This window comes from Macaca thibetana, chromosome 1 (assembly GCF_024542745.1).
Source record: "Macaca thibetana thibetana isolate TM-01 chromosome 1, ASM2454274v1, whole genome shotgun sequence".
Lineage (NCBI taxonomy): Eukaryota > Metazoa > Chordata > Mammalia > Primates > Cercopithecidae > Macaca > Macaca thibetana.
The window spans coordinates 63,027,670-63,055,040 of NC_065578.1; the positions used below are offsets into that span (position 1 = coordinate 63,027,670).

At 40.3% G+C, this 27,371-nt stretch overlaps 1 protein-coding gene and 1 pseudogene across 1 annotated transcript in view; one reads left to right on the forward strand and one right to left on the reverse strand.

Annotated features, from left to right (window-relative positions):
* Positions 1–27,371, forward strand: part of ROR1 (receptor tyrosine kinase like orphan receptor 1) — a 410,977-nt gene that overhangs the window by 65,542 nt on the left and 318,064 nt on the right. The gene's annotated exons all lie outside the window — the stretch shown is intronic.
* LOC126935415 (cofilin-1-like) lies at positions 2,866–3,604 on the reverse strand (annotated as a pseudogene).

Genomic DNA, 27,371 nt, shown 5'->3' on the forward strand with positions numbered 1-27,371 from the left:
GAGCCTCCCCAGTAGCTGGGACTGCAGGTGCGGGCCACCACGCCTGGCTAATTTTTTTGTATTTTTAGTAGAGATGGGATTTCACCATGTTGACCAGGCTGGTCTCGAACTCTTGACCTCAGGTGATCCACCCACCTTGGCCTCCCAAAGTGTTGGGATTACAGGTGTGAGCCACCGCACCTGGCCCTGTTTAGATATTTTAAAACAATCTTTCAATTCTGAGTAGAATAGTATTTGTATAATAGTTTTGAGTTGAAGGCAAATACTTTCAAAGAGTTCAGTTCTTTTCTTTTCAAAATGTAAGTTATAAAAATGCATGATTCTTCCTGAGGAGCCAGCTAGGCATCAGACTCTGGAGCCGGACAGCCTGGGTTTATTTCCTGCTCCACCACTTTCGGCTGGGTGAACTTGGGTATGTTACTTGACTTGCCTGGGTGTCAATTTTCTCATCTAGAAAATGGGAATAATACTATTCACTCATAGGTTTATTGGGCTGGTTTAAATAAGTTAAAACACAGTGGTAACTACTACTGTTCTCAACAGGTTCCTAAGGGTCTGCGTTTCTAGCGCTTTAGCACTTCAATGGCATTTATAATGTTCTGGACTATCCTTCACTGAGTGGTTTTTCTGTGAGTATTTCTATGAGTATTTCTTCCCCAATCAGTTTATGATGATGGTAATCATACTGGCCACCACTTTTGATGGAGTATTATAATACACACTCTACATGTATTACAAAATGTAAATCTCATTGCCTTTTATGAGGTATGCGTTTTCACTATTTTCTTTTTAGAAGTTTAGTAACTAAAGGTTGTAGAGGTTAAGTAACTTGCTCAAGGTCATAAAATTGCTAAATCTGGAACTTGGAACTAAATTCTAGTCTGGTGTATGTGTCACCACCCTGCTTTTGTAATTTCCTTTAAGGAAGGGACTTTTATGCTTTTTAGATCCCTTACAGATTTCAGCACAGTTCCATGAACAGAGTAGGTCCTCAGTAAGGTTTTTTTTTTTTTTTTTTTTTTTTTTTTTTTAAATTTGAGATGAAGTCTTGCTCTGTCGCCAGGCTGGAGTGTAGTGGCACAATCTCGACTCAGTGCAACCTCTGCCTCCCGGGTTCAAGCAATTCTCCTGCCTCAACTTCCCAAGTAGCTGGGACTACAGGTGCACACCACCATGCCCGACTAGTTTTTGTATTTTTGGTAGAGACGGGGTTTTACCATATTGACCAGGATGGTCTTGATCACTTGATCTCATGATCCGCTAGCCTCAGCCTCCCAAAGTGCTGGGATTACAGATGTGAGCCACTGCGCCCAGCCAGTTTTTTGTGTTTTTAAATGAATGAAGGTAGAAGTGATCCTGTGGATAGTAGAATTTTTTTCTCCAGTAAGATAACCAACAATACTGCTTTTTAATCAATGAAATTATGAGTCTTAGAATTTTGTTCTGCTTCCATATTACATCTATGAGAATGATGAATTTGTAATTATTTGTGTATGAAACTGGTTGTATTTCATGTGAAAAAAATGTACAGACCCTGTATTTGAGACTCTGATTTGAGAAAACCTGAATTAGCATTACTTCGATAACCACTGAAGCAATTTTAATTTAAATAAAGGATACAACTAATTCTGGATCTGTTTTTAGCTATTTCATTGACACACTTTTATTGAGCATATACATTGTGCAAAGCTCTCTGCAGGGGACTAAGGATTTAAGGATGAATATGATGGTTTCTATATGTAAGAGGATTTTATCCAATATCATGGGTTTAGCTACACCCTGATGCTAATGACCCCCATATATCTTTAACCCCAGCCCTTACCCTTTTGTCTTCATTATTCATCTCTGTGTTGGATACTTCCACATGGATGTCTCATAGGTCTCCAGACTGAATTATTATCTCATCCTCAGCACCCACTATGCCTCACTACATATTACATTCTTGTACCTGTTATATATTCCACCTCTGTTGGTGACACCACTGTCTAAAGTAACCATTCACACCACTGTCCAAACTTCAACCTTCAAACAAACAAAAAAACCACAAGTAATCTTTGATTCCATTTTCTCCCTAACGTTTTACATTTGGCCATTCACCAATCCTGCTGACTTTTTCCCCCTAAATATCATCAAGAACTGTGAAGGATTTGAGACTTTATCTTACTTGCAAATGAACTTGCCTGCCACAGTTACATGGATGCTGGCAAAAGACTAAGGATTCCTGGGTTAAAGACAAAGAACTTTATTAGTCATAGCAATAGTAATAGCCAGAGTGTTTCTCCAAGACCCAACTCCCATAGGATGTCACGAAGACAGCCAGGTGACATCCATACATGCAGTGCATTGTGTTACAGGAGAGGAATTCTGAACTTAAGGAAACCAAATCTTTTATATTGGGTAACAAAGATGCTTCACCTTTGCTCCAGAGGGAGATCATTTCTTCCAAGGCTGTTCTCCATATAAACATCTTTGAAAAGTTAGTCTGGAACCAAGGGCAGCCTGTGCTTTGCTCACGAGATGTGCAGAAACCGAAGGGACTCATGGAGAATGTCTCCCAACAAATACTTCTTGCATCTGTTCCCTCTGCTCCTTCTTTTTTTTTTTTTTTTTTTTTTTTTAATCAAAGGTCCCTTACTGCTCCTGCTTCCGTGAGTAGCAGTGACCAGGGGAAAAGGGAGAGGAACCAGCTGTCACAGGGAGGGGTCATCTCCACAACATTCCATTTATACACAGAACTAAACAGACAAACACAGAGTCACTACTGCGGTTAGAAGTTGGCAGCATAGGAAGGGGGAGGAACAGGTGGGGAGTGGGGGTGTTGTTAAAAAAAATACAGGCCACGCCACAACTGGGGTGCCTGGGGAGAATTTGGTTTGCTTCCACCCAAGAGGAATCAGAAGATCAAAAGCAGTTTGGGAAGACCAGAACCATCAGGGATGGAGGGAGGAGGAAAATCCAGGGGGTGGGGGGTCTGTTTGGCAACTGGGGTGAAGGGATTGCACTCCCTCTGCTGGGATCCTCCCCAGCCCTTCAGGTTTGAGAGGAAGGGAACAGCCTGCAACCCCCAACAGTAGATGTGGGGCTGCCAGATGCTCCAGGCAGGGGACCAGAAGGGGCTCACAAAGGCTTGTCCTCCAGGGAGATGACCGCACTGCCCCCCAGCTTCTCTGCCAGGGTGCAGCGGTCCTTGACCTCCTCATAGCAGTTTGCGTGTAATTCATGCTTGACCCCTGTCAGGTTCTTCTTGATGGCGTCCTTGGAGCTGGAATAGGTCATTTTGCTGTTAAGGGGCGCAGACTCAGGGACCCAGAAGATAAACACCAGGTCCTCCTTCTTGCTCTCCTTGGTCCTGTAGGCTGTGTCATAGAGGGCGTAGTGGCAGTCCTTATCTGGCAGCATCCTGACAAAGGTGGCACAGGGGTTGTCGATAGTCTGGCCCACATTGCCCACCAGGATCTTCTTGATGACGTTCTTCTTGTCCTCACCAAGGCAGAAGAGCACTGCCTTCTTGTGCTTCTTCACCTCCTCTGGCATTGAAGACTTACGCACCTTCATGCCGTTGAACATGTTCATGACACCATCACACAGCCACACCGGAGGCCATGTTTCCGGAAGCGAAAAGGAGAGGGCTCGGAGAGCCGCAGAAGACGAGAGCTCTGCAGCCGCTGCCGGGACCCGGCTGCCCTCTGCTCCTTCTTTGCACCATTAGATGGACATTGCTCATAGGAAGACTGCAACAACTTTTTAGCTGATTTCCCTAAGTCTGGGTGGGTCCCTCTTCATATCAGTCCTCCACACCTTGCTGATGTAGCCTCCTGAGACACAGATCTGACTCTTTCCTGCTTAAAGCCATTTACTGCCTGCCTGTTGTCTATAGGAAAGGCCCAAGCTCCTTAGCATGATACCAAAGGGATTTTCAGACCAGCCCTTGCTGATCCGTCTAGACTTAGGAGGGCAGCATATCAGAGTGATTATCTCCTTTACTGCCCCAGTGGCTTAACCTTTGTAGCCTCGTTTCCTCATTGCTAACATTAGGATGATAAAACCTACCTCATGGGTTGGTGAGAATTAATCAGCTCACACAGGGTTAGCCCTCAGTAAATGTTGGCTGGTATGGTTGTGTTTTTCCACTCTCTGCCTCACACTTTAAGATCAGGCTACATGGTTTTCTGCTCACTCTGTGTCCCTTTTCACCATGGTTAGTGCCTTTATTCCTGCCACCCACTCTTCTTGCAATGTCCTCCAAACCCTATTGCCAGGCTTCACGCTGGTTAGGCACATCCTCTTCCTTCTCTTGGATGCTCCATGCACATGTCGGCCATTGAGCTATAAATATCTACTAATAAGTCAGTTACTGCTGCTAGACTATTAACTTTATGGGGATGGGGGTTGTTTTATTTGTCTTTGTGTTGCTAGCACATAGCATGTGTTGAAGAAAATGGTGGATGAGTACACGAAAGAACAAAAGGAATTCACAGTCTGCTAGGGTATTTGGGGTCTAGGGATGAAGGGTGGAAGGCAGCTAAGTAGCTTAATAATAACAGGTGAGAGAATCTGGGTAAAGTTGGGGCTGAGGTGAGAATTAGGCCCTATAGGAGTCCAGTGTAGGGAGTTTGCTTGTTGAGTGTGGTGCATGTGGTGAGGCAGCCTGTTTAAAGTTACCTCCTCAATGAAATAAAGCAGCCCCTTCTAGGCAATCTTAATTACTCCCTTTCCTGAAAGAATCTATTGCAATTGGAAGGTCATGCAATCTGCCTTCTTGTAAGATCTTCAGTTCCTCGGAATACAATGAATTCTCTATTACCTGGAGGAGGGGGTAGAAAGGAGCTTCTTTTTAATTAAATTGTCTCTGCAACAGAAAGTGACTTTTTCCCGCCTTTTGAAGTCTTCCAGTTGTCCTCAGCCTGGCTCAAATCACTCTCCTTGAATTCATTGTTACATTAGTGCACCCTGCATTGTGAGTTATAATTTAATGTGAGCATATCTAATTCTCTAATGAGATGGAGACTCTTTGGGAGTTTATGTTTTTTTTCCCCTGAAATGTCTAATGTCATACTTTTGAATTAAGAAGGCCTTCTACATATATTTATAGACTGGGTGAGTTTCTCCATACATATGTTAAGAACTTTCAAATAATTAGAGCACAGCCTTGATTTCAGAATGCCAATGATCTTCTCCAGGGCTTCAGCTTCCCTGAAAGAACAGTTACTCAGGGCCTATTATTAAATGTTTAAGGTGCCATTTTTTATTAACTTTGAAATAAAAACAAGTATTTGGAAAATATTGATAAATGAACAAACAAAAAAACCTGAAGTAACCCTACTAGTAGTTGTGATAACTACTATTATAATAGTATTTGGAGTATGTCTCTATAATCTGTCTTCCTTGGCTTCATGTTTTTGCTTCTCTTTCTCTTTCAATGAGTGAGGTCATCTTTTATCACTCATCTGGCAATCTGCTTTCTTCTCCTTAACATCAGTAACATCAGTAGATATTTATTAAAAGTGATGATGCTGGAGAATTTCTTTTAGGTTCCTGTTTCAACCCGTAACCCACTGTTTTGCCTTTTTTTTGCCACTGCCTGCCTTTTTTTGATTTCTGTTTGTCTCTCTGGATTGACCCACCATTGTGTTCTGATCTCTGATACCTGCATGCATCTTCATAGTAACTTCCAACTTTTGGAAGTGTCTGCTGTGCCCCAGATACTTGTATGTATTTTACCTGCTTTAAATATCTATTTTTGGATAGACTGGATATTTGTAGTCTCCATCCACAGATGAGGAATTTGGTGTAGAGATTTAGTAATTTATAAAAGATCATGAAGCTTAGATGGAGCCTGAACTTGTGTTTTTATACTCAGCACCTCCTCTCGTATGTGAAACTGCCATCTTTAGCTTCAAACTTCTTCTGGAATACTAGTTTTTGGGTGCCATGTCTAATCAGTTTTCAGCTCTACAATATTCCTTGAAGGGCACTGCAACCCACACCCTGGGGCCAGCATAGTGAATTTTATATTTTTTTATATTTTTTGTTTGCGAGAGAGAGAGACAGAATGTGTGTGTGTGTGTGTGTGTGTGTGTGTGTGTGTGTGTGTGTGTTTGAGAAATCAGCTGTGGTTCTTGCTTTCACTCCTCGTGATGAGGCCTGCCCCTCACATCTGTTTTCAGCCCCTGTTCCTCAATACCAGAGTTATTTTCTATTAACTCAATGCACCTTTTCTTTGTAACTCTTGTCAATTTTCTCTCCAGCCACCTGCACAGTCTCTGGCTTGCTCTCAGGCTGTAAGTTCTTTGTATACTTGCTGTTTTCGATAACCTCAGCTCAAGATTTAATGTCAAGGTGGGGGCCCTATTAAAGATGCCATGAATCATCCTTTCTTTGTTTGAAGATTTCCGTGTTGGCAAGTGGGCAGATAGAAGTAGCTGTAGGTTTCCCAACCAGATGTACTGGTAGCTGAGATGCGGGCATTCAGCTGAAGTACATTCCTATCATTATTTGGCAAAGAAAGAGCCACTGAGATTAAGAGCATGATCCTTGCTTGTGATCTGGCTTCATCAACGGAATCATAGAGCCTCTGTGTTGGAAAGGGACTTAAAATCATCTGCAACTGCATGGCTCGATACTTGAGGGAACTGAGGCAATAGATAAAGGAAGTGATGTAACATTATAGAATCCTAAGCCTTCAAGGGACTTTTGACATGACCTGACTCTGCGCTCTTATTTTATGAGGAAGAATAGTGAGGCCTCGAGAAGCTCACTAACACTCCTAATGAGGCACAGCATGTTACTGCAGAGCAAGGACTCTACTGACTACAGGACATGGGCCCTGGAGGTGAAGTCGCTAAGGGGGATCTGTAGGATTTGGCTGGTTACGAGAACTCCCCGACTGTCTCCTCCAGGCTGGCTTCCATGGGCCTCTGTTGAACTATCAGTCCGGTGTTCTTGCCTCTGTCCCCACAGCCCTGTGGAGGTCTTCTTCCCCCTGAAAGATGGTGACTGCCTTCTCCAGAGTGGTGGGAGTGAGGGAAACAGCAAGGGGAAATTGGGAAACAGGAAGCCAGGGAGAGGAGCAAGCGGTGTTGGGGCTGTACATGCTGGCTCCGTGCCTTGGTGTTGTGTGTTTCTAGAGGGTTTCAACTGTGTAGTAAAGACAGAACTTGGGGGGACATTCTCCCTGTGGTGGGACAGCAGTGTTCACAGCCTTCACAAAGTATTCCCCGCAAGAACTACTCATCCTTCACGGCCGACTTCCACCATAGCAGTTCAGTCTTCTGCTGTTTCTTCTGGTACCAGCCTATAGATTGGGCAAGGAGAAAGATCAGGTTTGTAAAGAGATCTTTCTGGTCCTTCCAGTAATAAAGCCCCTTGGACAAGGGCCAGGGAGATTCATCTCCCAGAGACTCCTGTGCTCTAGGTGGTGGTAGAGGCTTCCTGCCAGAAGGATCTGAGGCAGAGGACGTGGATGGTGCCATGCTGGCGTCTCTGTGCATCTGGCAGCGCAACAAAGGACTTCTGTCTGCCCCGTGAGGCTGGGTCGATAAAACCCACTTCAATTGAAAGCCACCGCACTTTAGCAACTTGATAATTAAAATTCTAATATGTGAATTAAAGAAAACAAGGGGCTGTGTTCCTACCATTTTAAAATACAGCTGCAGTGATTCCACTATTGTTTCCTTTGACGGAGCTGTGGTTTTCCTACACCTTTGTTTGAGGCTTTGATTCAGATATGCTCCCTGCGGCTGATAAGTCCCGTGTGTCTACTCACTCGTTAGATGGTGCGTGGGGATGATTCTTCTGTGATGTGGAGAATCAAAGATCGTGTCTTCAAGTTATGTGAGGTGGGCTAAGTGGCATCTCATCAAGAGCAGAGGTAAAAACAAAACTCATGGAAAAGGTACTTCCTGACCTCCCTTTTTGTTTCCTGAGTGATTTAAAACAATAAAGGCCAAATCGAAGAGAAAACCGATGCAGCCGATACCTGGACCTACAGATTGATTTATTTCCGTGAACACTCTGGGAAAATGGCTACTTGTCGCTTTCTGTTATTAATAAAGAGGTCACTTTATCATTAGGCCTTTGAATCTGTATTTAATGGCTAAAGCAGATGGTTATAATTTCTGACTTGGTGTGGCCACCTTATTAATAAAAAAGAACTGATGGAAACAAAAAGGCGTCTTCATTTTTAACTCCAGAAGCATAACACAAATGCTTTCCAGTCTTTCTTTGTGTGGAGAGCAGACCGAGTGACTGCAGTAAGATCCTGTTACACATTTGAAAAAAGACTTTGCAGAGTGGAGGTAACTCAGTTTGAATCCTTCTTTTGTTAAACTTTAAAAGAACACTATAAATATATGCCCCTTTCCTTGAAGAAGGTATTTCGAAGGAAGCTTCAGGATTATATTTAAAAGTCAATTAATATTTTAATAACATAAGGAAACTAAAAAACTAATTGATTTCAAATAGTGGAGGCCTGTGGTACTTTCTAAAATTATTCTTTTTGCTTAAACTACTATGAACTGCTTTTTTGGATTTAATTACTAGGCTTAGATGAATGTGCCATGTATCTTATTTTGGTTATTTTAAAATTCATTTGGAATTTAAAAAAAATCAATAATGGCAAAAACGTCTGGCAGTGGATTTCTGCTTGAGTTCATCAAGCCTGTATATTCCCTTGTAATGATCAGGAGTTTGAAATCATGGTTATCATCCTGGAAATTTTTTGTCCCCAAAGGGACAAACCTACATTCGTGAAGACAGAATGATTTAGAATCTTAATGTACCCAGTCAACCAAGTGAACAGAGCAGAAAAATGCTGCGAATTCTTCACATAGGCTCAGAAGAGCTCTTTAATTCACTTAGATACCTAAGACTTATTGATAGGTCAGGCTGTGGGCAGCGTCCTGGGGTCTGTTATGGCAATGAACTCCTCCTGGTCCTTAGGTGACAAGAATGGGATGAGTGTGCTATGCCTGGCTCTGAAATAAAGAAAAAACATGGAATGTTAAGGATCTTAAAGTATTGAAGGGTTTCTTTGCCCACTTGTTTTCAATCTTTTTTTAATTAATGATGTCTTTCAGAGCTGTCCATGGACCCACATTTAGAAGTGGTTTGAATTTCAAATTATCAATGGTAATTATTGTTTTCTATTTACATTAACCAAAGGCATGTATAGCAACCCATTCAGTTCATTAGTTTATTGTTTTTTTTTTTGTTTGTTTATTCTTCAATATTTAGCCTGTATTTACTTTTGGCTTGACACCATGCCAAGAGTTTGTGATGGCCATCAGGCTTATTTAAAATGCCTAAAATAGGGTCAGGAGCAGTGGCTAATACCTGTAATCCCAGCATTTTTGGAGGCCGAGGCCGGAGGATCACTTGAGCTCAGTAGTTTGAGACCATCCTTGGCAACATAGTGACACCTCATCTCTACGAAAATTTAAAAAGTTAGCCGGGTGTGGTGGTGTGTACCTGTGGTCCCAGCTACTCCAGAGGCTGAGATAAGAAGATCACTTGAGCCCAGGAGGTCAAGGTTGCAGTAAGCAGTGATGGTACCCCACACTCCAGCCTGCATGACAGAGTGAGACCCTGTCTCAAAATAAATAAATGAATAAAAATAACTAAAATGCTCCAAAACAGTAGATGGATTTTTGTTTTTCCTCCCATCTCAGATTCCTGGATATCTAGACCAATCCATGACTAAGCCATCATGCTTTGTTTTCTTTTTCAACCTCTGATATATTTTAAGTACACAGAAAAGCAAACAAAACCCATTTTAGATAAAAATATTTTTTATTTGTTTCAGATTTTTAAAAGAAAGAAAACATTATAGATACAACAAAAGCTCCTGGTGTACCCCTCCTAAATCCTGTCTCTTTTCTTCTCCAGAGATAATCTCTCTTCTAAATGTGATGTCTTTTCATTCCCAGGCATGTTTTTATATTTTTGCTCTCTGTGCATAAATGCACTAATAGGGCTACTAAAAATAGTGCTTTGCCTATTTTTAAATTGTGTATAAATGGGAACTTACTGTACCTGTCATACATCTTGCTATTTTTGCTCAATGTTATGTTTTTGATATTAACTTTGTTAATTTAGGAATTGCATGTTGATCTAAGAAGTTATTTTAGTATTGTGCAGTAAGTATGCACAGCAACTAAATCACAATTAATGTACCCATTCACCTGTCTACATTTTTTGTGTATTATAAACAATGCTGCCATGAAAACTTTGACTTGTCTTTCTGTAAAAATGGGCGAACTTTTTCTAGGCCAAATACCTAGGAATAGAATAGAGTATGCATATCTTTGGCTTCCCTAGGTGCTGCGGAATTGCTCTCCAACAGCCTTATGCCAGTGTGAGCTCCTTCCTACAGGATATAAGTTCCCGTTGCTCTTTACCCTTTCTAACTCTTGGTATTGGAAGTATTTTTAGATTTTGCTTATTCAACATGTATGAGAGAAACTATCACAGTTTGGATGTATAAAGATATGTCAAGTTGAGTAAAGAAGTTAGAGCAAAGACGAGATTTTTTTTTTCCTTTTCCTCCTGTTCTAGCTATATCATTCTAGCTATATTATAGGGCAGATTTGAGTTTCTGCTTGAGTAGAATTATCTTCATCAAAGCCTACTTTGGCCCTAATTAGTTTGCTATACATCCATTGTACACAGAACACATTATGTACTTTTCTAAGGAACTGAAGAGACAAAGTCCAAACTTATAGAACCTATGTTGGGGGAGCATAGCAGGAGATAGTGGGGCCCAATTTACAGTGGGTTCATTGCACTGGCCAGTGAATTCAGGGACCTTGCTCTCTATACCAGCAGAGATTGCTGCCTGGGTGGCTCTTTGGGTGTTTGGTTTGTTTATTTGTTTGTTTTGAGATGGAGTCTCACTCTGTCTCCAAGCTGGAGTGCAGTGGCATGATCTAGGCTCACTGCAACCTCCATCTCCCGGGTTCAAGCGATTGTCCTGCCTCGGCCTCCCAAGTAGTTGGGACTATAGGTGCATGCCACCATGCCCAGCTAATTTTTGAATTTTAAGTAGAGACGGGGTTTCACCATGTTGGCCAGGATGGTCTCAATTTCTTGACCTTGTGATCTGCTAGCCTCAGTCTCCCAAAGTACTGAGATTACAGGCGTGAGCCACCGTGCCCAGTTGCTTGTTGGGTTTTAATGTCCATAAAATGAGAGATTGCATTAGTCATTCCTTCTTCAAGTGCAGATTTTCTTTTCTGCTTTCAAAATTCCATGCTTCTAAGTGGCGTTGACCCTTGTTACTTTAAAAAGTCTTTAAAATCACTAATACTTAATTGGTATTGAGAACAGAAGAATTTAATGCAGGAGCCACCACTAAGTGAAGAGCAGTTAAAAATGTTAAGAAGTTACCTTCAAAATTCTAATCTAATTAAAATTATGTAAAAAAAGACCACCATCACTCATGTATAAAGATGACAGGGAAAAATAACAATGAATAGACTGTAGGTGATTATTCCCCTCATTGCTGTACTTTTCTGTTTTCCAAAGTTTTTTTAATGGTCATAGAGTAATATTCTTGGAAGAAAATAATAAGCATATGCAAACAATTATAAGCTCATTTGGTAGGAAAATAAGAAAGTGATTTACACAAAACATGTGCTGGGCAAAGGAGAGAACACCTGTATATGAAAAATGATTTGTAATGATTTTGTAAATAATCCTATAATCCTTCCTTGGGTTAAGGTTGGTGGATGATAAGTGTTTTTCTTTAGGTTTTGCTGTTGGAAAGATCCAGGGAAGATGGAAGACAACTAGACTGGCATCTTACCTAAAAGCAGTGGCATAGCAGGTGGTAGAACAATTTGAGCTTCTCTCATTGGGTTTTAAGACCAAAGATGGAATGTATCTGAAAATAATAAGAGCTATTTATGACAAACCCACAGCCAGTATCATACTGAATGGGCAAAAACTGGAAGCATTCCCTTTGAAAACTGGCACAAGACAGGGATGCCCTCTCTCACCACTCCTATTCAACGTAGTGTTGGAAGTTCTAGCTAGGGCAATCAGGCAAGAGAAAGAAATACAGGGTATTCGGTTAGGAAAAGAAGAAGTCAAATTGTCCCTGTTTGCAGATGACATGATTGTATATTTAGAAAACCCCATCATCTCAGCCCAAAATCTCCTTAAGCTGATAAGCAACTTCAGCAAAGTCTCAGGATACAAAAGCAATGTGCAAAAATCACAAGCATTCTTATACACCGATAACAGACAAACAGAGAGCCAAACCATGAATGAATTCCCATTCACAATAGCTTCAAAGAGAATAAAATACCTAGGAATCCAACTTACGAGGAATGTAAAGGACCTCTTCAAGGAGAACTACAAACCACTGCTCAGTGAAATAAAAGAGGACACAAACAAATGGAAGAACATACCATGCTCATGGATAGGAAGAATCAATATTGTGAAAATGGCCATACTGCCCAAGGTAATTTATAGATTCAATGCCATCCCCATTAAGCTACCAATGACTTTCTTCACAGAATTGGAAAAAACTGCTTTAAAGTTCATATGGAACCAAAAAACACCCCGCATTGCCAAGACAATCCTAAGCCAAAAGAACAAAGTTGGAGGCATCACACTACCTGACTTCAAACTATACTACAAGGCTACAGTAACCAAAACAGCATGGTGCTGGTACCAAAACAGAGATATAGACCAATGGAACAGAACAGAGCCCTCAGAAATAATACCACATATCTACAGCCATCTGATCTTTGACAAACCTGACAAAAACAAGAAATGGGGAAAGGATTCCCTATTTAATAAATGATGCTGGGAAAATTGGCTAGCCATAAGTAGAAAGCTGAAACTGGATCCTTTCCTTACTCCTTATATGAAAATTAATTCAAGATGGATTAGAGACTTAAATGTTAGACCTAAAACCATAAAAACCCTAGAATAAAACCTAGGCAATACCATTCAGGACATAGGCATGGGCAAGGACTTCATGTCTAAAACACCAAAAGCAGTGGCAACAAAAGCTAAAATTGACAAATGGGATCTAATTAAACTAAAGAGCTTCTGCACAGCAAAAGAAACTACCATCAGAGTAAACAGGCAACCTACAGAATGGGAGAAAATTTTTGCAATCTACTCATCTGACAAAGGGCTAATATCCAGAACCTACAAAGAACTCAATCAAATTTACAAGAAAAAAACAAACAACCCCATCAAAAAGTGGGCAAAGGATATGAACAGACACTTCTCAAAAGAAGACATTCATACAGCCAACAGACACATGAAAAAATGCTCATCATCACTCACCATCAGAGAAATGCAAATCAAAACCACAATGAGATACCATCTCACACCAGTTAGAATGGCAATCATTAAAAAATCAGGAAACAACAGGTGCTGGAGAGGATGTGGAGAAATAGAAACACTTTTACACTGTTGGTGGGACTGTAAACTAGTTCAACCATAGTGGAAAACAGTGTGGCGATTCCTCAAGGATGTAGAACTAGAAATACCATTTGACCCAGCCATCCCATTACTGGGGATATACCCAAAGGATTATAAGTCATGCTGCTATAAAGACACATGCACACGTATGTTTACTGTGGCACTATTCACAAAGACTTGGAATCAACCCAAATGTCCATCAGTGACAGACTGGATTAAGAAAATGTGGCACATATACACCATGGAATACTCTGCAGCCATAAAAAAGGATGAGTTTGTGTCCTTTGTAGGGACATGGATGCAGCTGGAAACCATCATTCTCAGCAAACTATCGCAAGAACAGAAAACCAAATACCACGTGTTCTCACTCATAGGTGGGAATTGAACAATGAGATCACTTGGACACAGGAAGGGGAACATCACACACCAGGTCCTATTGTAAGGGGCGGTGGGGGGGGGTAGCATTAGGAGATATACCTAATGTAAATGACAAGTTAATGGATGCAGCACACCAACATGGCACATGTATACATATGTAACAAACCTGCATGTTGTGCACATGTACCCTAGAACTTAAAGTATAATAATAAAAAAAGAAAAAAGAAAAGGTAGAAAGCAGAACTAAAGAGATTTTATTCATTAGGTCATGTAGATATTCCTATTCCAAAGGCATATGACAAATCCATAAGAGTGGAAGTAATCATAATGCCTACCATATATTAAGCATTAAATATACATATATTTTTCAATTCTGGAATAGCTGTGAATGTGGGAATAACTGTACTGACTGACAGGGGAGAGATCAGATAGGTTAAGAAACTTGCCCCATGTGCACAGCTCATCAGTGGTGCTGCCTGGACTCAGCTGCCATCTGTTTCACTCTGCTGGGGCATACATGTATGTGTACCCTTGCCCTGGCAAACTCTTCCTTTTGTAGAGATAAAAGCAGCCTCCCGCAACTTTCCTATATATTTATTCTCATCCTGCCCTCCTGAGCACCCATCCTTAGAAGTCTGCTCCCTCTTTCACACAACAGCCCTTCCGATCTTCAAAGAGGGCTATCGTGTCCATTTTTCCACTTCTCCCCTCTCGGTCTGTCATCTTGGAAAAGCTCAGAGAGGTGTTTTTATTCACAGATGCCTTGAGAAATTTCATGGTTTTTAGACTCATGCTGAGTTTGTCCAGATGTGCCAATATTTGTCTTATATGATATAAATTAATTGCCCAGAAGAGGAAGAAACCTTTGTAGACACTCACTAATGCAAACCAGTTCCTTTGAGTATTGATGGAGCTAAAAATGAAATATTGATGGAACTAAAAATGAAACAGATCATTTTCACTGTGAGAGTGTAGTTGTTGAATTCACATTCTACTTTTAGGACAAATCTGTTGCATGACAGTTCAGTCTTACCACATGCATTAACCATGGGAAACCCAGGGTGACATTTGTAATAGAGTCCTGCTTTTCTGTAAGGACTTCATACAGATGAAGTAAGTATGATACTCTTACATTTTATTACCAAGTTCTGTGGCCCAGGGTTTACAGCATAAGGTGGCAAATAATTTAGTTCCACTCAGATTTGGAAGAGTAACTATTATTATTATAAGTAAGATTTAAACTTACGGACAAGTACATACTCTTTCAGGAGAGTTCTAAGACTAAGATGTTGTGTCATTATCAGTACCTGGCATAGATATATGTATCTGAGTTCTCTTTGAGAATCATAATGGAAAAGATGTCTAAGATGATTTAACCTCAAGACATTAATAATGATTACACCCGTCCCCTGCTCCCAGCATCATAGTCATCAACTGTGGCAACAGCTGCTGCTAATGTTTTTTGGACTCCTGTGGTATGCCTGGTGACGTACTTTATATCAGCTAGCTCATTTTCAAAACTTGAGAACGCACTACATATACCATAGTAAGTACTGTTGTTAGCCTCGTTTTATAGATGAAAAAACTGAGAGGTTAAGTATTCTGCCCAAGATCATATATAGTTTGGGTATCCCTAATCTGAGAATCCAAAACCCAAAATGCACCAAAATCTGAAACGTTTTGGCATGCCAACATGATGCTCAAAGGTGCTCCTTGAATCATTTTGGATTTTGGATTTTTGGATTAGGAATGTTCAGCTCCTATAAATGCATATATTCCAGGATCTGGAATACATCTGAAACATTTCTGATCTCAAGCATTTTGGATAAGGGATACTCAACCTATATCTTGTATATAGCAGAGTGAGAGTCTAGCTCATGCTTTGCTGTTATATCTTGTTTCTTTCTTCAGCAAAATAGACTATAAATTGAACATTAAACAGTGCAGTGGGGATGAATGAAAAGTTTCCAAATATGAGCTTTCCTTAGTGAAACACTCCTTTTTAGGAAAACTGTTGAACCAAGGCTTATGATAAAGGATCCATTCCACATCCAAATATACCTCTCCTGTATCAGCATAATTCTCTATTAAAATCACAGCACAAATTTGTTCACTCTAAGAGATGGATAAAGACTATATGGTTTCATGTAAAGATCGCCAGCTTCCCAGAACTAGGATGATGGGAATTTTAACTAATGCTACCACTAACCTTGCTGTGAATGTGGCCTAGCCTCTTACTCTCTCTGGATCTCAGTCGTCCCATCTCTAGAACGTGAGCATTGGCCTCTGTGATAATGAATGTTCCTTCTAGCTTTGTATATTGCATAGTGCATTACTGCTAGCTTTAGGAAAAATAAAATGTTTTCAGTGGAAATATCAGATCACCAACCTGATGCCAGTGAATTTTTTTTATTCACTGAGGCTTTATGTCATAGAAAAATATATGACGTATTACTGCTCTGCTGCCCCTCTATTTAAGGCATTCTTCAATAGACTTGTCAGAGCTTATCTAAATCTTAGCACCACTTAGGCGTGGCTGATTGCTTGGCAGGAGGAGGTTCCTGCATTTTCTTCCTCTTGTGTATTAGTGAATTGAAACAAAGGGAAAAACTACTTGGCTTTCTGCTTCCTTTCTTGGTACGTAGACTTTTCTCCATATTTTCCAGCAGTTCTTTTTGACAGCCAAGTCTGGAAACAGGGCAGGATGGAGGTTTTAGAAATAGGTGACAGTTGTTTGTCTCATGAATTTCTTTTATTTCCTTTCCCTAGTGGAGTTAACTGCCTCCTTTCTGCAACAATCTGAACATACTTGCATCACAGAGTATGTAGCAGTGTGAGAAATAGTCATTTCTCTCTTTTACCTCTTCCTGATTTGAAACCCATCATAGGTAGAGATGGAACATGTCTGTGCTTAGATAGTATCTGGCACATACAGGTTGCTCAATTAATGGTGAATGAATGAATAAAGAAGAAAAAGTGATGAAAGAAGAAAAACTACAGTCGTCTGTTGGTATCTGTGGCATATTCATTGCAGGACCCTGATGGATGCCAAAATCCTTGGATGCTCAAGTCTCTGATATAAAATGGCATAGTGTTTGCATCTAACCTACATGCATTCTCCTGTATACTTTAAATTATCTCTAGGTTACTTATAATACCTAATATAAGTGCTATGTAAATAGTTGTTATACTGTATTTTTAAATTTGTATTATTTATTTACTTTTGATCTGCGGTTGATTGAATCCATGGGTGTGGAACCTGAGGATATGGAGGGCTGACTATATATACTAATGAACACTACTTTTGATTATATGAAAATGCCCATTTATGAAATGGACAATTCAAATGTTTCCTCTTTGACTATTCTTAACCCGACCTCCCAACTTGAAGTAATCTGTTCCTCTCCTCTAAACAGTTATGTGTACTATATGTTTGGTAATTAATTATGTACTGACTTATGACATTTTTTTCTGTTCTTACAATACTTTTTGATTTTCAAATACCTTATGACCTTGTTTTTTATTACAATTTGTTTTCCCATCAAGATTGTCAATTCTTGGAGGCAAGGACAATTGTTAAATACTATATTTGGTATTTAATTCTCTCCTCTCCTTTGGGGGCTCCAGTTACATGTATATTAGGCCAGTTGAAGTTGTTCCTTAACTCACTGATTCTATTTATTTTTTTATATCTCATTGGATCTCAATGTATCTCATTGGATACAGAGGGAAAAAGGGAATTAAAAAAATAAACAGAATTTGATTTTTGTGTTTTCAAGTTTACTAATATTTATCCTCTGCAATGTCTAATCTGATATTAATCCCATCCAGTGTATTTTTCATTGCATACATTGCAGATTTCACCTCTAGAAGTTTGATGTAGCTCTTTTTTTTTTTTTTTTTTTTTTTTGAGATGCAGTTTCGCTCTGTCATCAGGCTGGAATGCAGTGGTATGATCTTGGCTCACTGCAACCTCTGCCTCCTGGGTTCAAGCAATTCTCCTGCCTCAGCCTCCCAAATAGCTTGGACTACAGGCACGCACCACCACACCATGCTAGTTTTTTTTTTTTTTTTTGTATTTTTAGTAGAGACGGGATTTCACCATGTTGGCCAGGATGGTCTTCATCTCTTGACCTCGTGATCTGCCCACCTTGGCCTCCCAAAGTGCTGGGATTACAGGCGTGAGCTACCACGCCTGGCCAATGTAGCTCTTTTTCATATCTTCAAGCGTCTCCACTGAATTTTTGAACTTAGGAAATATAATTATAATAGTCATTTTAATGTTCTGTCTGCTAATTCTAACATCCGTGTCAGTTTTGATTGATTTTTTTTTCCTCCTCATCAGGGGTTATATTTCCTTGCTTTATATGTGCCTGGTAATTTTTGATTAGATGCCAGACATTGTGAATTTTCCTTGTTGGATACTGGCTATTTTTGTATTCTTGTAAATATTTTTGAACTTTGTTCTGGGATGTGGTTAAGTTGTTTGGAAGCAGTTTGATCCTTTTGGAAAGTCTTGCTTTGAAGATTTGGAGGACTGAAATAGTTGTACTTAGTCTAGAACTAATCTCCAGGACAGAGAAAACACTCCTCTATGTGCTCTCCTCGTTACCTGGGGAATCATGAGGTTTTCCAGTCTGGAAATATTTTTTTCTGATATTTCTTTCCCCAGTTTTGGGTAGTTGCCACACATGTATGCATTGATCAGCCCTCTGCTGAATACTTGGGGAGGATTCTCTGTGGCTCTTTCTGCACCTCTCTTTTCTCTGATACTTGGCCTTGCAAACTCTAGTTGCCTTGGTCTCCCTGGACTGTTAGCTCAATTCACTCAATGCAGGCAGTTCACTGAGCTCTGCCTGAGTTTTCCCTTTCCTCCAGACATCTTGAGCTGGAAACTCTCTCAGGCAGTAAGCTGGAGGACTCATAGGATTTGTTTCATTTGCCTTCCTTCTTCCAGGGATCACTGCCCTTCATTGACTGTTATCCCAGTATTGACAATTATTCTGTTACTCCAACTTCGCCAGAAATGGAAGTGATACATTTTATTCTTTCTGTCTGAAATAATCCTCCATCCCTAATGTTTAAAAACTGCCATCCTTGACTCCATGTGACTGGGTTAGGAGCCCTTTCTCTGGTCTCCCATCATACCTCTGCTTACAGTAACTTAGTGCAGCACTCCTCTCCCTGCATTGTTCTTGCATTTTTTTACCCTCCCTTTCCTCATTAGATTTTATTTCCATGAGGACAGGGAATGTCTTTAATCTCGGGATTTCTAACACCTAACATAGACTCAGGTGTGTAAGAGTTGCTCAATAAGTACTTGTTGAATGAATGAATGAATGAACAAATAGGATTCAATTTTCAAAGTATCTGTTGTTGAACAACTTTCAGAAGTTTTTTTTTTTTTTTTTACAGAAATGAGATTAGATATGCATCTTCATATATGCAATTGAAATCTCTCTTAAATTTCTAGATAATCAGTTTTTGTTGATGGCTTGGACATGGTTTTTACCTATTTACTTTTTGTAGCCTCTCATTAGAAGGTGTTAATAAAAGCCACCTAGTTGATGCTTCAAATAACATGTGGAAGTAAAGGGATCAAGAACAGAATAGCCATATTCTATAAATAAACAAAATGAAGGCTAACTTTTAGGTATCTATTTTATGATTGACCCTCAGGTGTGGTATATCGCAAGTCTGTAAGGAGATTGTTCTTATCTGAAGTGCCTTTTCCTTGTTGGACGTACTTGGATGCCTTTTATCCAGGTAGACTCAGATGGTTTGCCAGTAGCTCTATGGATTTGGTATTGGAAAACCTCATTGTTCCCCAGGCAATGGGGAGAGCACATAGGAGAGTGTTTTCTCTGTCATGGGGAATAAATAGCTATGAGTCGGTGCATTCTTACCAACTGGAGACAATTGACAGTGGATATGTGCCACTAGAGTTATGGTCAAGTGCAAGTTCATACTATATTTGGATCTTAAGAGTCGGTAGAATGAACCATATTTGGTAAGCCTCTTAAGACTATCTTGCTCCATTTCCTCAGCAGCTCTTGGTTACCAAAGGTGACTCTGGAGCCCCACCTCCAAGTCCCCATCCTGCACAGCTGGCCTGATGGAAATGGCTTGAGGTTCTTGTTCTTTTAGATTCAGTGTTTTCATCTGTGCAGTAGGATGTAAGTAGGATAAGATGTAATTTGTCAGGTTGCTATGAGGAATAAATGAAGTAATAAATGGTAGTTGCCTACAGTTTCAGGCACATGGGAACCCTCTCCCACCTCCCCCAAACTTAATTGAAAAGATAGCCATCAGCCTCTGAAGTTGAATTGTGCTGAGTGGTTACTAACATTAAAGACATATAGCGTTATTGTATCTGTATCTTTTGCTTATCAGCTTTTCCTTGAAGGTTTAATATGTGTTCCTTTGCTTTTAGGCCACATGCTTATTTTCCTGAAAGGGGTCTTCTTGACTTAAAGCACAATCTTTGCTTTTTTGTTCTTTTTTCACTGCTCTTGCCTGGTGATCCAGTTGTTTAAAGACATCTCTATCCTTCCCTATCCTTCCCCCTTTCAAATCTATGGCCCAGACTGGGGGTGGCTTTAACTAACACCACCACTCTGCATTAGTTAAGTAGAGTGGAATTTCTCATTCTACCTCTCAGATATTGATGAAACCTCTCCCTGATGCACAAATTAAGACTGGGTGTATTTCGCATATTTTCCTAGAATGACACAGTGATTCTGTGGCTAAACCAAGATTAGACCCTACCACTTTAAAAAATCTGACTTTTTGCTTAAGGAGTAAACTGTGTTGCTTCTAAAACTACTAGTTGAATTTAACTTTCAAGTGTACTTTGTATTTAAATCTGATGATAGTGTTGTTTTTCCTTTTGTCTTGTTTAGATGAGGGTATTTTCTTCATTTCCCTGACCCCTAGTGCCTCAGTGACCTAGGCAGCAAGTTTGTTGATGCTGTCCAGAATGCTAATTAAGGTATTTATTCTCTTTGGCCCTATTGTTTATGATACTTGTAATTATGTCTATTAGATGGTAATCTCTGTTATCTCCTGCTATACTAAGTGTAATACTCTGCACATAAATGTGTGAGTATGTGAATGTATGGTGAATAAATCAATATATTTGTATAGTTACTGATTTAAATGTGTTCTGTCTTGGGATGTGAGATGGGATAATTGAATAAGAAATTAGCCTGTGTGTGTTAAGCTAGTCAAAGTTCTTATGGTACCTTTGTACAAGCCGCCCCTTCTGTTGTGTGTGCTGACCCATGTCATGATGCTCAGCATGACTAGAGGACTCCTGGTGTGTTTCTGTCCTCACTTGCTCCCTGGGTTGGACACCCCTATGCAGGGTACAGCCAACACAGTTGTATAAAGACCCTCTGACTTTCATTTTCTGGCTGGCTGGGGGTTTTGGTGTTGAGTGCTTTTAAGGAAGACAGTCACCTTATCCTACTTAATGTTTTCTTGAAGTGCAGGCCCTGTGAAGATGAAGATCCCCTATTCCATTTTGGGGTCACTTTTGTGATGCTTTTCTCTGTCTCTCCAAAGTTTGATTTAATGAAAATATGTACCTCCTTTACTACATTCTACAAAGCTTGTTTGAGTTTTTAAAATTTAATAGTAAATATGTTAGTACATGTTGATTCTAGTGCCTAACACATAGTTTCTGCTCAATACTTAGCTATAATTATTGCTTTATTTAAATTGCCTTAATCATTCATTCAATAAGCAAACATCCCCTCTGTAGGCTTTTCTCCAGATCTGGGATACAGACATGGGTAAATCTTGGAGTTTGTGTATAAGCAGCAGGGTTGATCGCCTGCCAGTTCACTGGAGAGATGCCATGTTTGGAGGGTGGACATCTGACTATAAGGCCCTCCCAGTTGCCAGACTCTAGACTTCTAATGTGCCCTCCCTTACTGTATACCTGGTCAAGGAGTGGCACTAGAAAGTGCAAAGGCTTCAGTGTTGGATGAGTGTGGACTTGAATCCAAGCTATGTTGTGGGCTAGCTCTGAGCTTCAGTCTCTTCCTCTTAAAATGGGAATACTAGGGTAGTTGCAATGTGTCATTGTTAACTAGGCCCTGGGCTAAGTTCTTTACTCTTGTGATTTTATGAAATCCTCACATAGCCCTATGAGATGTATCTTGTTAATATCTGTAGTTTATAGATGAGGAGCCTGAGGCACAGAAGGGTGAAGAAACTGGCCTAAGTGGTAGAGCTTTTCACTGAACCCAGGCCTGTTAGAGAGCAGAGGCCACATTCTTCACTGTTATGCAATGTCATGCTATGTTATCTGTCCAGACATGTTATAATCCCTGGCACACAGGATCAGAGCAAATAGTAGCTATTATTATTACTATTATTGTTCTAAAATTCAGGCCTTTCTTCACCACACTGACACTGAGTAATATATATTGTAGCTGTTCAATAAAACTTTATTGGATTTAATTGGTTATGAATTTTATGTGCGGGAAGGTGGTTAACTTTCCTATCTGTAAGGAGAAATGCTCAATAGAATATCTTAAAATGGGGGAAGTTACGAAAATATAAAATAACAACCAGAGAGGCAAATCAGTTTATGAGAGTCTGTACTGGAAAGCTGGAAAGAAGTTTTTAATAAGAAGAACAGGGGCCGGGTGCAGTGGCTCACACCTATAATCCGAGCACTTTGGGAGACCAAGGTGGGCAGATCACAAGATCAGGAGTTCGAGACCAGCCTGGCCAACATGGTGAAACCCCATCTCTACTAAAAATACACACACACACACACACACACACACGCACACTCAAAATAGCCAGGTGTGGTGGCATGAGCCTATAATCCCAGCTACTCAGGAGGGTGAGGCAGGAGAATCACTTGGACCTAGAAGGTGGAGGTTGCAGTGAGCAGAGATCATGCCATTGCACTCCAGCCTGGGCAACAGAGCAAGACTCTGTCTTGGAAAAAAAAAAAGAAGTATGGAAGGGTACAATCTGGTGGTAGACAACATTTGAAAATATTCTGGCTAGCAAATAGTGTTTTTGACTAAAAGAAATAGACATGACGAATCAGTTATGTGGCCATCCCTTATAACAGTGATGAACAGATAGGAGGGTGTGCAATCTTTAAAGTTTAGAAACAAATTTGTCCTTCTGACATCCTTCCCTTCTCTTGACACACGGTTGGTAATGGCCAAGATTCTGCTTTGCCCGATGGAGTTTTGAGTGAATTAAGTTAGCTTGTCTTGAAAATAGCTGGGCCAGAAAATAAAAAGGTTTTCTCTCTTTGGAAAGAGGCTTTACTCCAGGGAAGAACACAGCTGTCCAGGAGGAATCCGGGACTGTTGAGTCCAGAAACTCTGCTCCTTCTCCACCCTTTCCCCAGTGTTTCACCAGCAGAAAAAGAGTGTTATTAAAGTCTGTGATGAAACAAAGCTGCACACTGAGACGTGGCTGCCAGAACTTTTATTTTTATGGTTCTCTTGAGTTTGGGGAGAAATAATTAAATGTTGCAAACGTAAAAATTGGGAGTAACATTTTCCGTTTTGCCAATAGTCATTCCTTTGGTTTTCCCTTGGATTTTATTTATTTCTTTCTCCTTTGGGGCATTGCTCTGTCATAGCCTGCATGAGTATTGTGTCTCTAGGAAGGCCAGAACACCAGGTTTGGATGTTACATAGCCAAAAACATTGTGTAGCAGCGCCTGGTTTTGCCACAAGACGGGTCTGTGGGAAACACCACTGCCATTGCAGCCCAGCACATTGAACTGACTGTGCTCAGGAATGAGATAGTTCACCAGTAGTAGGCTTACTGGAAGGTCTGTCTTTCTGCATCCGTGATTTGCAGAGGGGCATATGATTGCCTTGCTGCTGGAAATGTAGGAAATACAGTTTTTGGGGATTCTACTTTGAAATAATGGTACTCATCAATGCAGTGGGAAACTACAATATCAGGATGTTAAGAAGGGGTTCAAAAGATTTTAGGAAATCTTGGAAGAAAAATGCCCATTCCGATTAAGCCAGTAGGTCAGTCTTCTTAGGGTTTCTGTGATAATATAAGACCTTAGAGTGGAGAGGCCTTTCCTGACAAGTCTGGGGTTGATTTTATGTGTTTGCTAAGATTTATTGAAATAAAAATGACATATTCTATAAGGAAAAAGAATATTAATGGTATTTTAATTAAGCTTAAGCAATAAATAATGGTTATTACATAATTTTTATTTATTATTATTTACCTTATTTCAGGGTCTTTCTTACTGTGAAATTTCAATAAAATGCTTAGAAATACATTTTGCTGGCCAGGCGCAGTGGCTCATACCTGTAATCCCAGCACTTTGGGAGACTTAGGCAGGTGGATCACTTGAGCTCAGGAGTTCGAGACCAGCCTGGCCAACATGGCGAAACCCTGTCTCTACTAAAAATACACAGAATTAGCCGGGTATGGTGGCACATGCCTGTAATCCCAGCAACTCGGGAGGCCGAGGCAGGAGAATTGCTTGAACCCAGGAGGCAGAGGTTGTAGTGAGCCAAGATCATACCACTGTAATCCACCCTGAGAGACACAGTGAGACTGTCTCAAAAAAAAAAAAAAAGAAAGAAAAAAAAGAAATACATTTTGCTTTATTGCAGACAGGATACATTTCAAGAGGCTTACTTCACCTTCTCTATCTGATCTATCGGCCAAATATCTTGGCTTTGTATTTCCCATAACCCGTCTGATCTTCATGTAGCTGGGAAAGAAGTATATCTTTGAAAGTAGAATTTTGAGTAAAGAAACCTGGAAGTTAGGGAGAGATGACCAGGTTCCATGGCTCCTTGTTAATTTCAGCTTCAAGCCATGTACTGCCTTTTCTTGGGCCCTTGATCTATGCTGAGCATATCTTTTTCTTTCTTGGTGTGAATTTTGTCTCTCAGTATAGGTGGTATTTGTTAATTTAACTCTGACATAAACAGGGGAACACTCTGCGCTTCAGTGTCATTGTCTGTAAAATGGGGCTATAAGGTATTTCCTGACCCACTTAAGGTTACTGTGAGGATTAAGTTATAACATACAAAGAAGACTTTTAAGAATTAAATATAGTATAAGCATAAAGTGACATACAATGAATTATAGTCTTTATTATTGAATTTCACTTTGTGACCTCATAAAATTTGATTCCTTTCAGCTCTATCAAGGACAGCATCTTGCCTAGTCATTTTTTTTTGAGACGGAGTCTCGCTCTGTCGCCTGGGCTGGAGTGCAATGGCCGGATCTCAGCTCACTGCAAGCTCCGCCTCCCGGGTTCACGCCATTCTCCTGCCTCAGCCTCCCAAGTAGCTGGGACTACAGGCGCCCGCCACCTCGACCGGCTAGTTTTTTTGTATTTTTTAGTAGAGACGGAGTTTCACCGTGTTAGCCAGGATGGTCTTGATCTCCTGACCTCGTGATCTGCCCGTCTCGGCCTCCCAAAGTGCTGGGATTACAGGCTTGAGCCACCGCGCCCGGCCAGTTTTTTTTTTTTTTAGAAAAGTTAGGTGCTTGTTCAATGTCACAAAGCACGTTAGGGTAGAGGTAGGGCAAACGCCCTGGTCTCCTGACTCCCACACCAGCAGAATGCTTAGTTGTGATTTCTGCTTTGCTTTACCACTTGGGTCATCTTTTAGTGAAGGAGGTAACTATCTCTTCTTTCTTGGGTTAAAATGATACCTTAGTAGAAGCAAAGAACGCTATCACTTTAGTTCTTTTCAACCTTCATTTGCTGTTGCCTTCTGTGTCTAGGCATGCTGAGTTGGTATGAAGGTGACAAGTATGATAGATTCTGGCCTCTAAGGGGCTGTCAAGTCTAGTGAAAGGAGGTAAATGAGTAAACAGATAGACCCTTGGGTGTCTGAGTTTCTGGTGCTGGTCCTTACACACAGGGTCTATCTGGGCAAGTCATGCCTGTCTTTGGACTCAGGTTTCCCAGCTGCACATTGAGGTCCTGGACTAGATGTACAGAATGATCATGATCACTGAGGTCCCTTCTAATTTGTCTCCATCTATGGGTCTGTGATAATTCAAAGCTGTGTGCTTGCCAACTGAAACTGAAATGAAGGAAAGTGATTAATTCATTTCACAAACTGAATTGAAGGAAAGCTATTAATCTGATGGTGTATTTTTCTTTATTTGTGATAAATTTCACAGACTACATTTTCCAACATTCATCACTGCCATTGTATTGTATTGTATTGTATTGTATTGTATTGTATTGTATTGTATTGTATTGGAACATAGATGGCGATACTTGTTCAGTTAACCAAATGGTCAACTTTGCAAAAATAGCAGAAGCGGACATCTCATGATGATTTAATACAGGGCACAAAAATCAATGCTAGCATTAACTACTATTTTTGGCCTTTCTGCAGTGTTTTCCTGATAGAAACCTTTATATTAAGCCACCTTCCTTTTTTCCTGAAAAGGACCATAGAATAATAGCAGCTAGAATTTATTTAGTGTTTTCCTGTGTGATAGGTATGTGTTGTTTTAAGTGCTTCCCATATAAAAACTCATGTAATCTTTACAACATTTTGAAGTAGGCATTATTATCATCCCTATTTTAGAGATAAGACAACCGAGGTATAAGAAATTAAGTAAAACTTATTGAAGATGACACAGCTATTAAGAGATGGAGGCAGGATTCAAACTCAGGCAGTCAGCCTCAGGCAGCCTCATGTTTCATGGCTGGACCATCGCCTAAATGAAAGCTGCTCACTCTCAGCCTATTGAGAACCTGGAGAAACTGGCCTTGTTACGAGGCCACAGGCTAAGAAAGCAGTTGTATCAGCTTACTTGTGGCTCTAAACTTGGCCAGATCCTCACGTCTAAGGATTCTTACTATGCACAGGTGTTCTCAGTCTGGATTCATGTCTCAGGTGATTCATGAACCCTTGGAAATTGTGTGCCAAATGCATTTATGTGTCCATGTGTGTTGTGTTGGTATGACTGGGGGTAGGCAGCTTGATGGTTTTCTGCACAGTATCAGAGGAGCCTCTACTCTGTCACTGGCAGGATCCTAGCTGTGCAGGCCTTTGTCAGCCCAAATCTAAATCAGGATTCTGGGCTGGGAGTTAGGATATAGCTACCCGTTGAACAAGTGAGTGGCTATAGGACCCTGGAAGAACCGGGCTTTCCAAATGTCCTCCCTCCCCCGGAGCTCTGCTGCTGTGGAGCAGTTGTACAACGCCCTTTTCTCTCTTTGAAGCTTTCCAAAATTTTCAATCTTTTTTTTTTTTTTTTTGCCTCCAAATTTTAGAACCTCAGAATTTCAAGGGTTTTTTTTTTTTTTTTTTTTTTCCTTTTGTTTTACCTTTTCCTTTCTGGCTTTGTTCAGAAATCAGACATCAATAGGTTTTTTATTACTCATCCAATCTGTGAGTTCAGTTTCCAATTTAACTTTTATGAATGTGTTCTTTGTTAAGATGGGTCCTTTCAAACCCCTGTAAAGAATGTTTCACTATATGCAAACATAAAAATGAAGTGTTAAAACTAGAAAATCCAAATGGAAACACAAACATACATACACATTTTTCCCTAGG